The sequence below is a fragment of the Nicotiana sylvestris genome, chromosome 11, assembly GCF_000393655.2.
Source record: "Nicotiana sylvestris chromosome 11, ASM39365v2, whole genome shotgun sequence".
NCBI lineage: Eukaryota > Viridiplantae > Streptophyta > Magnoliopsida > Solanales > Solanaceae > Nicotiana > Nicotiana sylvestris.
In genome coordinates, this window is record NC_091067.1 from 9,474,563 (window position 1) to 9,489,671 (window position 15,109).

The 15,109-nt window shown below is 35.4% G+C and overlaps 1 long non-coding RNA gene across 1 annotated transcript; it reads left to right on the forward strand.

Moving 5' to 3' along the window:
- The first annotated feature begins 9,639 nt into the window (after positions 1–9,639).
- Positions 9,640–10,969, forward strand: LOC138882347 (uncharacterized). The gene is made up of 2 exons (XR_011403919.1): positions 9,640–9,839; positions 10,490–10,969. It is a non-coding gene; the product is annotated as an uncharacterized lncRNA (long non-coding RNA).
- The last annotated feature ends 4,140 nt before the right edge of the window (positions 10,970–15,109 follow it).

The following is a 15,109-nucleotide window of genomic DNA, read 5'->3' on the forward strand; positions in this document are numbered from 1 at the left end:
ATGAATCCTTCGGACATGCTTTGTTCAAGTCTATGAAATCCACGCATATCCACCATTTCCCATTTATTTTTTGACCATCACTACGTTGGCGATCCACTTACGGTACTTTGACTCCCTAATAGAGCCATTTTCTAATAGTTTCTCCACCTCCTCGCGGATTGTATTGTTGATGGCGGGGTTGAACTTACACATGACCTGCCTTATTAGGGGTAGAACGGGTCAACGTTTAATTTGTGTATAGAGATTTCCCTGGGAATGCCTGACATATCTGCATGGCTGACGGCAAATAAATCAACATTAGTTATTAAAAATTGACTAAATTTACCTGGCTCCCAGAGTTTGCAGATGATGTAGGCCTTTTTTCTACGGTCGTTGAGGTCTAATCAAATAGGGTTGAGGTCTTCTATGGTCGAATTTGCTGCCTCTACCATTTCGGGATCCATGATGATGTCCTTGGTCTCTTATTGCATCGACCTCGGCCCTGTTGATTACTATGCTTCTTTTTCCTTTTTTTTTTCTATTGGGTTGACGTACCATCTAAGTCAATGTGGTAGCACTCCCGAGACGTATTGTATTCTCCGTTTATGCTAAATATTCCCCACAGCATTGGGAAATTAATTACTTGGTATAGGCTAGAGGTGATGGCTCTCATGAGATGTATTCATAGTCGTCCCACTATGGCATTGTACGCGGTGTCCTAATCTATTATGTGGAATTTCATCTCCAAAGTTACGCTGCCGTCCAGGACGAGGAGCGTAATTTCCCCTGATGTCCGCTCAACTGCATTATTAAAACCTATTAGCGTGATGCAGCATAACACTATCTTGTCCTAGAGTTTCATTTGGGTGAGGACTCAGGGATTGATAATGCATGCTCCACTTCCATCGTCTACCATGATACATTTGACAACAGTATCTTAAATGCGTAAAGTAATGACGATGACATCATTATGCGGGAAAGTCAAACCGTTGGCATCTGACTCATCGAAGATGATACTATCTTCGAGTCCGTCGTACCGTTCGGGGTTGATGGATCGCTTGAGCTTGTGAGTGGTGGTGAACTTTATGCTATTGATAGAGGCATCGTTGTTGTTGCCGATGATCATGTTGACAGTACAAACTGGTGATTGTGGCTTCGGCGGCCCTTGGTTTTCACGTCCTCTAGCGAAGTTATTTCTCCCTTTGTCGCTTAGCAGTTCTTTGAGGTGTACCTGCCGCAACTTGTTTACGACTTCTTGCTGAGGGCGATGCAATCTTCTATTTTGTGCCCACGTTCCTAGTGGAACTCATAGAGGGAATCAGATTTTCTGGTGCTCGGGTTAGACCTCATCTTTGGCGGCCACTTTATCTTTATTTCGAGCTTCTCAAGGGCATCGACTATTTCTGTAGGTGACACACAAAAATTGTGAGTAGATAATAAGGGGCATACCTCTCTCGTTTCAGTGAATCCCAGTCGTTGGCCTGGATGGCCTTCTTCATAGCAGAGGAAAGGTGCGACGGGCACCCTGATATATGGCTGGTGTCGTTCCCTATTGGGTCGCGAGATCGGCTGGTTCCTCCTAATGTTGTCTCTTTGTTATTTTATGGACTCGTCTTGTACCGAGATGAGCTGATGAGTTGGTTCGTTGAGGTCGTCCTCATCTACACGAAATTCGGCATAATAGGCATTGTGGATCTTGTCCCAAGTAGTTGGAGGATATTTCATCAATCGGCTCAACAGTTTTCTAGTTGCTCTTGAGCCATCCCTACTCAGTCCATTCTAGAAAGCTATGACCTCCATCCCCTCGAACACGTTCGGCAGAGTCATCCTTACCCTGTTGAACCAAGCGAGGAAGTCCTTCTCCCAAGGATTGCTTGACATCGAATATGTCGTTTACTCTCGCTTTGGCCTTCTTGGCTCCAGCATGTGCAGTTACGAACTTGTTGGCCATTTCCTCGAAAGTTTATATAGAATGGTCTGGTAATTGTGAGTATCATGTTAATGCCCTTCCCGTAAGGGTTTTCCCAAACTTCTTTAGCAAAATAGAGGACACTTGTTCCTTGGCAAGGTCGTTGCCTTTCATATCGGTGACATAATGAGTCACATGATCTTCAGGATCTATCGGTCCGTCGTATATCCTGAGGTAGAGCAGCATTTTGAAGGTCTTTGGTATGGCATACGAGGTTTTTCGTCACTATACGACTGTTCTTCAAACCTGTCGGCGTCCGTTTTTTGCAACAACTTAGGAGCGCCCGGTATCTTGTCGACTCATTCTTGGTGTTCTTTCATTTGATCTCTGAGTGATTTATTTTCATTCCATTTCTTCCATCTTGTTTAGGACGGCAACGAGGGCACTATAAACTGCACTGTTAGTAATATTGTGAGTTATACCTATTGTCGGAGGGTTTGGCCGGTTGCATTATTCGTCTGTTCCTTGTATCATGTATGCATTGTGGCTTCTGTAGTTGTGCCTGGATCGGGCCTGTTGAGTAAGCTCACTAGAGTATCGGTCAGCCATGCTTCGAGGAGCTTTTTCATAACTGGTGGTGTCCCTTCCTCTGCAGACGTGGAAACTCTTTTTTGGTTGGGTTTTGTTATGCTACAATAAGAGGGAAGAGACTTCTCACACCCAGGGGAGGTAGTGGGTGTCATGTCTTCGCCTAGGGTTTCCCTGCTTTCGTTGATAGCATTCATGAGGTTGCTAGGGAGATAACCTGTTACTTTCGCCCTCTCTCCTTGGTTACCTGCCATGTAGATTTTTGTACATAGAAAGAAAAAAGATCTTGGAATTTGTGAGATTAGTGACTTGCAATAGCTGTAGATCTAAAGGAAACTAAAAAATTTAATCAAGAAATTTCCATAGATGACGCCAAATTGTTTGACAAAAATATAGATCGTCACACCTCCTTTTTCCGCGCCCGCGGGGCGCGTAGGGAGTTTTTTCCAATTGAAGGACAGTCGAAACGGGATTTATTTAATTATTTCAGAGTCGCCACCTGAGAATTTTAAGGCGTCCCAAGTCACCGGTTTTAATCCCTGAATCGAGGAGAATATGACTCTGTTTATTATTCTGCGAACCAGAAATCCTGAGTAAGGAATTCTGTTATTCCGGAAGAAGGTGTTAGGCATTTCCGAATTCCGTGGTTCTAGCACGGTCGCTCAACTATTTTTATTATTGGCTTAATTATCTTGATTTTACTAAATACGTTTTTATTGCATGATTTTACTGCCGCTTTTATTTATTGTTTACAATTATATAAACGAATTACGCGTACGTATATTCGTATTATATACCTTTTATAATTACAGGGGATCGTGTCACGCATACGTGTACACAATAAAATTGACCATATTATATTTTTGTTAAAAACTCATATGTTCAAAATTTAAAATAAAATTAATAACATCGTCACCCTTGTATTTAAACAATGAATTGCATATCTCGGGCTATATGAAATTATATATCCTCGGAGAAATCCCTTTTATTAAAATGTTCACTCGAAGTTGCGCAAACGCATAATTCGAATTGCTTTTAAAAAAATATAATCAGGTTACGCGAACGTATTCCTAATTACGCCAAATATTCTTGATGGTATTATGGGTTTTCCAAGAATTGTTTATTATATCTACACATTTTTATATGAAAATCCTGAGAAATTCACATTTAAGGGATGCCTTTAAATTCTTTTAAAAGAATTCACAATTTATTAAATGTTGCCCGTTGATTGTAATTTCCGCGTATAAATTATATTCATCCAGACTATTCAAATTCAAAGAAAAGAATAAAAATATGATTAATACTATTTTTAGCAAATACAACATATGTATATATATACCAAAGAATGAATTGCATATGAAACTAAAAAAAAATGATTTATAAAGGGAAGAGATATTTTTTGAAGAATTTTTATTATTTATTTAGTGCAAATTCTATTTCTACTTACCATTGATATAAAGTGTTGCAATTTATGCTTGTACATCTCATTTCATTCTCATATACTTGCTTTTAATCTAATAGGCCTAATTATTTGGTTAATTTATTTGTGAGGGTAGATAGGCATCAAGTTGATAAGAAAGGAATTATTATACAAGCCGATTCAATAAAATTACCTTACATGCAACCTAACTGTATATCGTAAATATTCATAACGTTCTAACATCGTAACAAGCTATATCATATCACCTTTCGCCAATGGTTATACACACATCTATTATCTTATATAAAAAAAATACCACCAATACCATCTTAACCTTATTTAACAACAGGAGTTAGTAATGTAGTTTTCTTGATATTTCTACATTACTCTTTACTTAGCTAACAACACCATAAAATTTAAATAATGGCCAACTTTATGTCATGTTTCCTACCTTGACAAATTAATTATACCTTCCCTTAATGAAAATTTCGAAATTAACCTTATTACAACACTTATACAAATTTCAAGAAATGACATTTAACTTACAGCCATTACGTCGAAATATACTATTATTAAACCAACATGAAACAAAGCTGAATTTTAAACTAGTGAACTTAAACGAATAAAAGACAGTATTACAATTCAAGCTTTATTTATTTGTCATGTTGAAGCTCGTCACAACATGAGTTTAAAAGATATGTACCTGGAAATGAAGGAAGAAGGAGTAAATTTCAGCAGTAGCAGCAGTAACAAAATCAACAGAATAGCAGTCTTTCCACAGATTTGAGCAATAATAAGACCCGAAGAACCCAGATTCACAGTGACAGTACTTTTAGGAAATTTCAGATTTTTAACTGAACAATGATATTGAACAAATTCGGACAGATTTAATGAAAAGGATAATATTTCTGATTTTGAGACTCAGAACAAAACAGACTGAAAAAGCTTTCAAATTTAAAACACAGAATCAACTTCAATCATGACTTCCGAGACAGAATTCTATTTTTATGTTTCTGTTTTTCTTTTTCTCTATGAAAACTGATAAGATCTCCCTCTCAAAATCTTTCCATTTTCTCCTAATTTCCTTCTGATTTCCTCCTGTTCAAATCTCTGTTCAAAATCTAACCTCTTAAAAACTCTCTCTAAAAAAAAAAACTGATCCCCAGTCCCAATTCCAGTCCCTGTATTTATACAGGTCTGCCCTCTTTCCTTTTAGTGCTTCTTGGACCCCTTTCTTCTTTTAAAAACAGAAAGTCCCATTAAAAACTGCTTTTGAATACTTTAAATGATCTTATCCTGATTTTAAGCAGCCCCATTACCCTTTGTTTCCCATTATCTCATTAAACTATAGCCATTAACATTCCACTTTCAACCCACTATTCTATCACATTACCCTTATTGTTCTGTCCCAGAAATGCCCCAGAAATCCTACTGTAATTACTGTTATTATTGCTTTAAATTCAGAATCTAACAATACAGATTTTAAAATCTGTTTAAGCAGCTATAACCAATCCTAGGATTAACCTCCTAATACAATTGTATTTAACCAACCTTTGTAAACTTGAATTCAAAACTAACATCACAACAATATTATACTGAATTCAGCCTAATAATTCAACTGAATTTCAACATTGGACTAAAATCAAACAAACACAGGAGCATTGTCAATATACTGACAATGCCCTGTTCAGAAAACAATATATACACAACATTCATTTGAATTTACTGATTTGCAAACAAACATGATTTAATTGACGAGTATTAATCAGTTGACTATTTACAACATTTGTCAATAATCAGTCTAAAAATAGAAACAGACTGTTTCAATCAGCGTTTTCAGAAACAGGATTTATAACACAACTAATCGACGAACTTAATCGAGTCGATTACACATATTATAAACAATCATAAACAACAGAAACAATAGTATAATTATGATTAAATAGACGGGTATATGGCAAAAATGACAGAATTAATCAAACAAAAATATGAAAAGTTAACAGGTTATTAAAACAAACAAAAATACAAGTAGAATACACAAAAGAAATAGAAAAATACCTCTGAACCTTCAAATTTATTCAGACTAGAACTTCACTTGGATTCGGATTTTTTTTTTGAAATCAAACAGACCTTAGTCGAAGTATTTTCAACTGAAAATACTTTGACTAAGGTCGATTAAACCTCAATCTTCTATTTAATTTGGGTAGAATCCAAAATTTTGGTATTTCTAGGGTTCTTGAAGGTTCGATTTGGGACTTAACCATTTCTGGTCAGATTCGAAGAGAACCAAAGACGACACAAGGGTGAAGGAAGCCTAGGGGTGATTTGGTGTTAGTTTAGAACAGATCTGGGTGAGTTCATGTTTGGCTCGAATCTTCAAATGAAGATTCGAGAAGCTCTGAAGTGGTTCGAGCCAAACAAACACCGGATCCATAACGAGGCATGCTAGGGGGTGCTATGGTGTTAACTAGGGGTTGTTTGGTTTAAATCTGAGTTTGGCTCGAATCTTCAAATGAAGATTCGAGAACCTTCAGGGAGATTCGAGCTAAGCGGATAACATATTCGGATAGAGGGTGTTCAGGGGGTTCTGGGGTATTAAGGTGGTGACCGGCGGCGTTGATGCCGCCGGGTTTCAGGCGGTGGGGAATAAGGGCGGCTAGGGTTAGGGGTTTGGTTTCGGAAGGGATGATGAACAGTAGAGAGGAGGGGGGTGTTCAGTTAGGGGCCGGGGTAGGGGTTTGGGCCTTATACAGGGGTGAGGTGGATTGATCTCATCCGTCGGATCAATTAAGATGCACGGTTGAGATCAATCCACTTAACCAAACGTTGTCGTTTGGTTAAAATTCGGGGGTCAGGCTGGATCGGGTCAAAGGGTCGGGTAAAGGGTTACGGGTAAGGGGTGAGATCTCCGCCGTTGGATTGATTCAATCCAACGGTCCTTGATGAAGCGTGACCAAACGCTGTCGTTTTGGCTCGTGTAAATTGGACCGGACAGGTTTGTTTGGACTGGGCTTATGGGGCTCATTTTGTTTGGGCCTGGATTTAGGTCCAGGTCCGATTTTCTTTTTACAACTTATATTTTTTTATTTTCTAATTTTATTATTAATCATTAAAATCTTAATTAAAATTATAAAAACAAAAATTACCCTTCCAAAGATATTAATTACCTTTTAACAATTATTTAACACACAGACCAAACATTAATCACACAGTGAAATATTTAAAATAGAACAAATGCATATTTTGTGATTTTATTTTGAATCAATTATTAAATGCATAATTAAATCCTAGATATGCATGAAACATATATTTTTATTTTTATTTTCATTTTGTTATGACAAAGTAAACATTTACGGATATAAGACAAATATTTAACAAACACCACGCAAATTCAAAAATCGCACAGTAAAAGAAATTTATTTTAATTTTGATTTATTTGGGAGTAGTTTTCGTGAGGCAAAAATCACGTGCTCACATAGATAATGGTTCAACTAATTAAATTTATACAAATGAGGGTTAATCTTAGTTAATAATAATATCCTAAAACGAAATTCTCGGTAGTGCGATAAATAGCGCGTAGATCTATTCCAAAAGCTATGATGGTGCAGAACAATCAATATTTAAGAACCTAAATAGAAGTAATGTAGCATTAAATAGTGACAAACAACAATAAATGACATTTATGTAAATAAATGCAAAGGAGTCACCCGAGAAAGGATGAAATCAATGAATATTCTTTCTGACAATCAAGAATGATGGATAGGCCTCTGGGTGTCCGAGATATTCTTGGATCCAATAGAAAAATATAGGCAAGAATGTCAGTGAAAAGGTTAATTTTGTATGCTTGTGGTGAGACCAGATCCTCTCTATATAGTGAAAGTATCTTTTACAAGTGAACATCACATGTCCCCTATCATTGTGTATCTTTCTATTTATAAAAAATATGTTCCTAAAAACCCTAATAGTACAAGTGCAGATAATATCCACTAGAATATTCTCTTTAATATCCTATCTTGAAACTAGTCATTATAAGTCAAGGATATTCGACCTCGACCTTGATCTTTGACGACTCCTCGACTTCAGCCTTTGCTAACTACTCTTCAGACCAAAACCTTTGTTGTTAATTAGATCACTTCGACACGTGGCGGCATGGGAATGTTTTACTAATGCCACTTTGACTTAAAGTATTCTAGAGATTGATTTTGATCCATAGGATTGTGAAAAATTGTACTGAGCATATCGTTTCGTTTGCCCTTTTTGGCTTGCAAGATTAGGTCAAATGAATTTTTTTAAATCTTTTCTAGATTATATGTCAGTTTACTTGTCAAAAAATTCTGAAATTAGAAATCACTGAAATAGTAGAAGAAAGTGTTAAAACACATTTTTATCTACGAAAGGGAACTACTCAGATATATGTACGAAAACCCTAACACATGTTCGTACAATGGGTATTACTATGATTGATGAACGTGTTTTACGTTTACACAGAAATGTCAATGGCTGCATTTACCGAGTTTGAATCTTGAACACAAAATGTTTTTGAGGAAATTAAGGTAAAACCTCAAGACAAGAATTCCAACTTTGCTACTGGAATAAAGACTAGCCCAGTGAACGGATTCACACGCAAGGTTTGGGGAAGCAGGGCGGAGCCAGGGTTTTCACCAAGACGTATCAAAATATAAAAAGAATTTAAATTTCTCGAAAAGTTAAGGGGAATCAACGTATAGTAAATATACATAGAATAAAAAAAATTATCTAGCGATATAGTATGATTTTCCGGCGAAGGGGGATCGATTGATTTCCCTTGGTTGAATGTGGCTCCGCCACTGCAGGGAAGGATTGTGTCTCAAGGGGCATAATATAGGCAGTTTACTTTGATACAAGCATTAATGGCTAATTTCACGGCGTAGATCCATAAATTATAGGTTACGTACCTGCACAGCATAAGTTGGAACTTTATTTGTATTAACGGGCCACTGAGATAGACTATTAGTTTTTCTAGAATAAAAAATTAACTGGTCTTCCATTTGACTTATGACAAACTTTTATTTTAATTTGTAGTAGGGTCTAGATTACTTTTTGTTTAGTGTTATCTTTAGTTAATTTCCTGTTTATTCCCATTGTTTCTAGGTGAATGGACATCGGACTTTTCTCTCTTTATGAGAAAGAAATTTATTACTCTCAACCATATTTATTATACCATGGTTAAGCTATATGAGTGAAAGCTATTGAGTTCAGTTAAATATGTATTTGAACTTTACCTTCACCCTAGCAGAGGCAGACCTACAGTTTGGGGAGGGAGTTACCGTCTCCTATAACTTTGATCTCTATATAACAACATCCTTATATAACAACAGTTCACTATAAAAGCGAAACTTTTCAGAAACCAATTTTCATATTATATTATAAATTAAATATATGTTCTCTATAATAACGCTTCACTATAATATTCAAAAATATTCGGAACAAACGAGTCTGTTATAGAGAGGTTTGACTGCACAAGTATATATTTTATTTGGCATCCTAAGATTGAGATCTTAGGCAGCTGCATTGGTCGATCTGGGGGACATAACTTAACTTTTAATGCGCTGCCTTGGTTCGATGCCAACTCTAATATTTGCTCAAATTTTTATTCGATTTTAATGCCTCCACTACTTTCAAATCCAGGGTTAACCTCTGCGCTGAGCTCATATATATATATGCGCATATCCCATGACCCACTATATATTCAGTACATGTTTTGATTAATATATAGTCATTAAAGAAAAAGAATGTTGGGAAAATTTTCAGAGCAGGTAGAAATAAATGTTTCAGCAATTGAAGTGTGGAATCTCTATTCCACTCTTCAATTTGCAAAATTTGTTGTTGAAAAACTCCCACACATAGCTGAAAAAGTTGAGTTGGTTGAAGGCAATGGAGGCCTTGGTTCAATCCTGCTAGTCAGTAAGTTATTTTACTTCAAGATCCTATTTAAAAAAAATCATCTTATTTTCGTTCCCTTGAATATTCCGTTTCTTTTATTTTGTAAATTTTTTTACGATAGAGCGACGCGTTAAATATTTGGCCTGATTTTATTATTATATTTACGTTTTCTAGGAAGTAATCTAACAAATACACAATAACTGAGTTTTCCGTTTTCCTTATAAAAAAAAAAAAATCTTTCATTAATCCAGGGGAAGTGGGAGAGCATTAGCTGCGGATTCGGATGAATGCAGTAGCTTTTGCTTAAATTATATATTTTTATTAAAAAGTTCATAAAATATGTTCTCAACATGCTCATATAATAGTCATTCACTATAAAAGTCATGTTTCTCTTGGAACCGATTTTTATATTATGTTATAATATATGTTTTTTTTCTAGCAACACTTCCAGAAAATATCGAAACAAAACGAGGTTGTTATAGAGATGTTTGACTGTAACTAAGATGAGTTATGGGTTGGGGGATGATTTCAGAACTCATAAACTTCAAATCATAACTCTGCATATACATTAATCCACCTTAAATATTTGTGTCTCCTTTAGTATATTTTTATTCTTTTTTTTTTGAATCCCATAACGAGGTTTGCTACTTTGTTTGGACAAAATATATTAGGTACACCTGGTAATGCTCCATACAAAGAGAAATTTATCTCAATCGACCATGAAAAACAAGTGAAAGAAGTACAGATTTTTGAAGGTGGATTTCTTGATCTAGGATTCAGTTTCTATTTGATTAAGTGGGAAGTTATGGAGAAAAGTGAAAATTCATCCATTATTAAACTTACCCTTGATTTTCAGACTAAAGATGCTGAAAATATTCATCTTTCTATAGCCAATCTTCAAACCTTTGTGGCAATTATGAAAGCTTCTGCAGACTATTTAGAGCAGAAGAACAAGTAGCGCAAATGGGAAATAATCCAATACGAGCTATTGGGATTCATGTATCTTCATATTTTCTGTTGATTTCCCCTTTTTTAATTTGTAGTTATATATTTCTATTTCAAGTATTGTATTAGGATGGATTTAGTACTGGATGTTACTATTATTTTTGGTTATGAATAAAACGTTACATTGAGTCATTTTTTTAAATGAATTTTGACTTGTACCTTTGCAATATTGAGATGAATCAAGATCAGTCCTTAAGATTTTTTGATGAGAACTCTCAAAGTATGTTTGAGTTCGATTCAATGATTCATGTATTAGGTGTTTGTCTTAACGTTGTTTACCTCAAAATCGGATAACAATTAAATTTATAAATGGTTTTAAGGATACGTGGGTTTATTTAATACAAACAGTGAAGATTGCTAGAATAAACAGATAAGAGATATGATAAAATATCAAACTGCTTGAAAATAAAGGGAGGATAGTTCTGGATTCGAGGACGGCCTCAATGAGATATTTGTCTTCGATCTCGGGCTTATAATAATGAAACACTTGTCACACCTCCTTTTTCCGCCCCCGCGAGGGTACAAGGAGTTTTTTCCAATTAAAGGACAATCGAAACGGAATTTATTTATTTATTTCAGAGTCGCCACTTGGGAGATTTAGGGTGTCCCAAGTCACCAATTTAATCCCGAATCGAGGAAAAGAATGACTCCATATTACAGTCTGCGTACCAGAAATCCGGATAAGGAATTCTGTTAACCCGGGAGAAGGTGTTAGGCATTCCCGAGTTCCATGGTTCTAGCACGGTCGCTCAACTGTTATATTCGGCTTGATTATCTGATTTTATACAAATATGAACTTATGTGCAAATTTTATCTTTTTACCGCTTTCATAATTGTTATTATTATTTTTACAAGAATGTGAACATCGTTTAAAAACATGTCTTTGGATTGCGTCACATAAAATGCACCCGCGATCCGGAACGTATTTTTATTCAATGTTTTAGGATTTGGATTTGGGTCGCATAAATGCGCACCCATGTTTAAGAATGTATTATTATTAAATCGTGCCTAAAGCGATTAGCATATTATTATTTATGGGTAAGACTGTGGAATTCACTAAACAGTCCATCCCGAATTCTAAATACTCAATTAAATATTTATTGAGGGCCCCGCAATTAGTGCATTTTATTGGGCGAGGCTCATCTCATTTTATTTTTAAAAGGACAGTCCTAAAATGCCTACATTTTTTATTGAAATTTGTCTCTACAAAATAAAGGAGAAATATCTTAATTTATTTACATGTTATTACCTAGTTACATTATACTAGGCATGTTCTCAGTTTGTCAAATTAAAAAAAACATAGCAATTCTAATTTTAATCCTAGACCATTTATATGCTGAAATTAACCAATATTATTTAACTAAATAAATTTCTACCAACTTCCTACTAGATGGCCTATTCGTTTGATTTTTTATTCAACGGAATTACTACACCATTTATTTATTTTTAAGCAATAGATGTAGATAGTTCATTTGTTAAGCTATCGTCGAATGTTCCACTATATGTATTAAATATCTACATGATTCTGATTTTTTGCAAACTACATAATTTATACATACAAATAAAATTCAGAATATAATTAAATATAATTCAAAATTTCAACTCTTCATTTTTTCGTATTCATGCTTCATATTTCGGATTACAATAACCAGCGTGTCAGTTGTGTACCTGATATTGGAAGCAAAAGAAAATGAAGATGAGAATCAGCAGCAGCAGTAAAATCAGTACAACACAGCAACAATAGCCCAACAACAGTAACAACCCAGTAACAGACCGGTGGAGTAGTAATCCAAAAAAAACAAAAGCTTCAGCTTTTATGAAACAACAATCAATTCTGATTTCAAACAACAAAAGAAAGCAGAATATTTTTTTTAGTTTTTTTATTTGAAAGCTTAAATATTTTTCGGAATTTTCTATCTCTTAAATGTTCAGCCCTTTTCTCTCTTATTTTCAGATTTGTTTCTCTCTCCCGTTTTTTTTCTGTCTGTCTCTCCTCCCTCTTTTTATGTGTCTTTCAAGACTTCCTATATATAATCTCAACCCTTTAATCAATTAAAATCAATCCCTTTCTCTACCAAACCCATTATCTTCTCACTCATCCCCATTACATTAAATAAATATATCACACCACCCCATTATATTTTGTCCCCCATGCCTAACATAAACAAATACAAGATTCCCCCACACTAAAATTTGTCTTGTCCCCCCTTTATATTAAATAACTATATCACAACCCACCCATTTCATTTTGTCACCCATGCTTCACATAAAAAATTACAAAAATGTACAATTCCTAAACTACCCCTCCGACCTTATTGCAATTACTATTTTACCCCCAAACGTACTGCGATTTACCAAATTACCCCATCAGCTATAACAAATCAATTAATCAAACTTAACCAAATTATAGACAATATGATCAATTTCTAACAATGTTCAAACAACGAATCACATGAACATGATTTCTTCAATATTTCAACAACAAATCACATGAACACAAATTGAACAACAAAGAACAACTAAAATTTGATTGAACAATATTTTAGCAACAAACAAACCTATTTTCCGATTCAACAACAACAACAACAAACAAGTATATTCAGATTTCTAAATTCAATAATATTGAACTTAAAATCAACCCTAACAACATTACAACCAACAATTCCTATACTAAACTTAAACAAGATTATGAGACAAATTCAAGAAATAATCATAAATGATAAACAAAAAATCAAACTATACAAATTTCGGATTCAAGATCAACCAAACAAAGTATGAACATGAATGAAAATATTCAATAACAATAACAAACAAAACTTTGTTCAAACTTCGAATTAAACTTAAACAAAACAAATAAACATATTCAAATCACTAATATTCAAATAATCAACTAATCTTTCTTAAATTAAATCCAACAAAACTTATAACAAAGATGCATGATCCAAAAATTAAAACCAGAACATAACTTCTCATTAAATTACTAAATTAAAAACGAACTTCAAACAAGATGAACACTAACTAAATCTATATTAACAACAAATCGGAGCAGGCAGCAGCGCGACATAGTAGCAGCAGCGCGAATGGAGACGAAGACGCAGCGGCAGCCATGGGAGCTCGAGTTCGAGCTCGATGAAGCTCGTCCATAGCTGGTCGTAGAAAAATCAAGCAGGAGCATGACGGAGCAACAGCGGGCAGCAGCAAAATGCAGCAGTGGGCAGCAGCAAAACGCAGCAGTGGCGGACAGCAACATCTCCAAGACTGTTGCTTCTTCTTCTTCTCCTCATGTTGCTCGTTGGTTTTCTGTCCAGCGACGACGAGGTGGTTTCGAATCAGCTGCTCGATGGGCAGCAGCAGTAGAAGAAGGAGAAGATGCAGCAACGGGCAGCAACAATAGAAGAAGCAGACGATGCAGCAGCAACTACGAAGAAGCAGACGATGCAGCAGCGCGACGGGGTTCGACGGAGGGTTGGCTGCATTTTTTTTCTTATTGAAGGAAGAAGATGAAGGAGTTGTGCGTGTATGTGTGAGTGTGACGGGGTGAGGGGGAAGGGCTGGAGGGGGTGGTCGTTGGGGGTAGGGCAGCCATGGATGGAGCTTGAAGATGGTGAAGGAGAAGAGAGAAAGAGAGAGGGGGTGGCGGATGGGTTAGTATTTTTTAGGGTTTTCTTCTTCTTCTTCTTTTTGTGTTGTTTTTAAGATAATAGGGGTGTTGGGTTATGGGCTGGGTCGACCCAGTTCGAAATGGACTGGGTCGTTTGGGAAGATTGGGCCATTTTTTGGGCCTGTGGCTTGAAATCGAAGAAGAGGCCCAATTCCGACTTTCTTTATATTTTCGCTCTCTTTTCTTCTTTTATTTCTCTAAAACTAAATTATAAAAATACTTAAACTATTATTAAGAACTAAATTAAGTTATAAAAGCGCAAATTAACTCCAAATAACAATTAACGCACAATTATGTAGTAATTAAGCATAAAATTGTATATTTGGACATTAAATGCTAAAAATGCAAACGATGCCTATTTTTGTAAATTTTTATTTTTTTGTAAACAAACTTAATTACTAACAAATTGTAGAATTAAATCCTACATGCAAAATGCGACATATTTTTGTATTTTTTATTAATTTAGCAAATAAACATGCACAGACAAATACAAATAATTATTCAAAATATCACAAAATTGCACACCAAGGAAAATTATTTTATTTTTTGAATTTTTTGGGAGTAATTCTCATATAGGGCAAAAATCACGTGCTTACAGCTGCCCCTCTTTGCCCGAAGACACGAA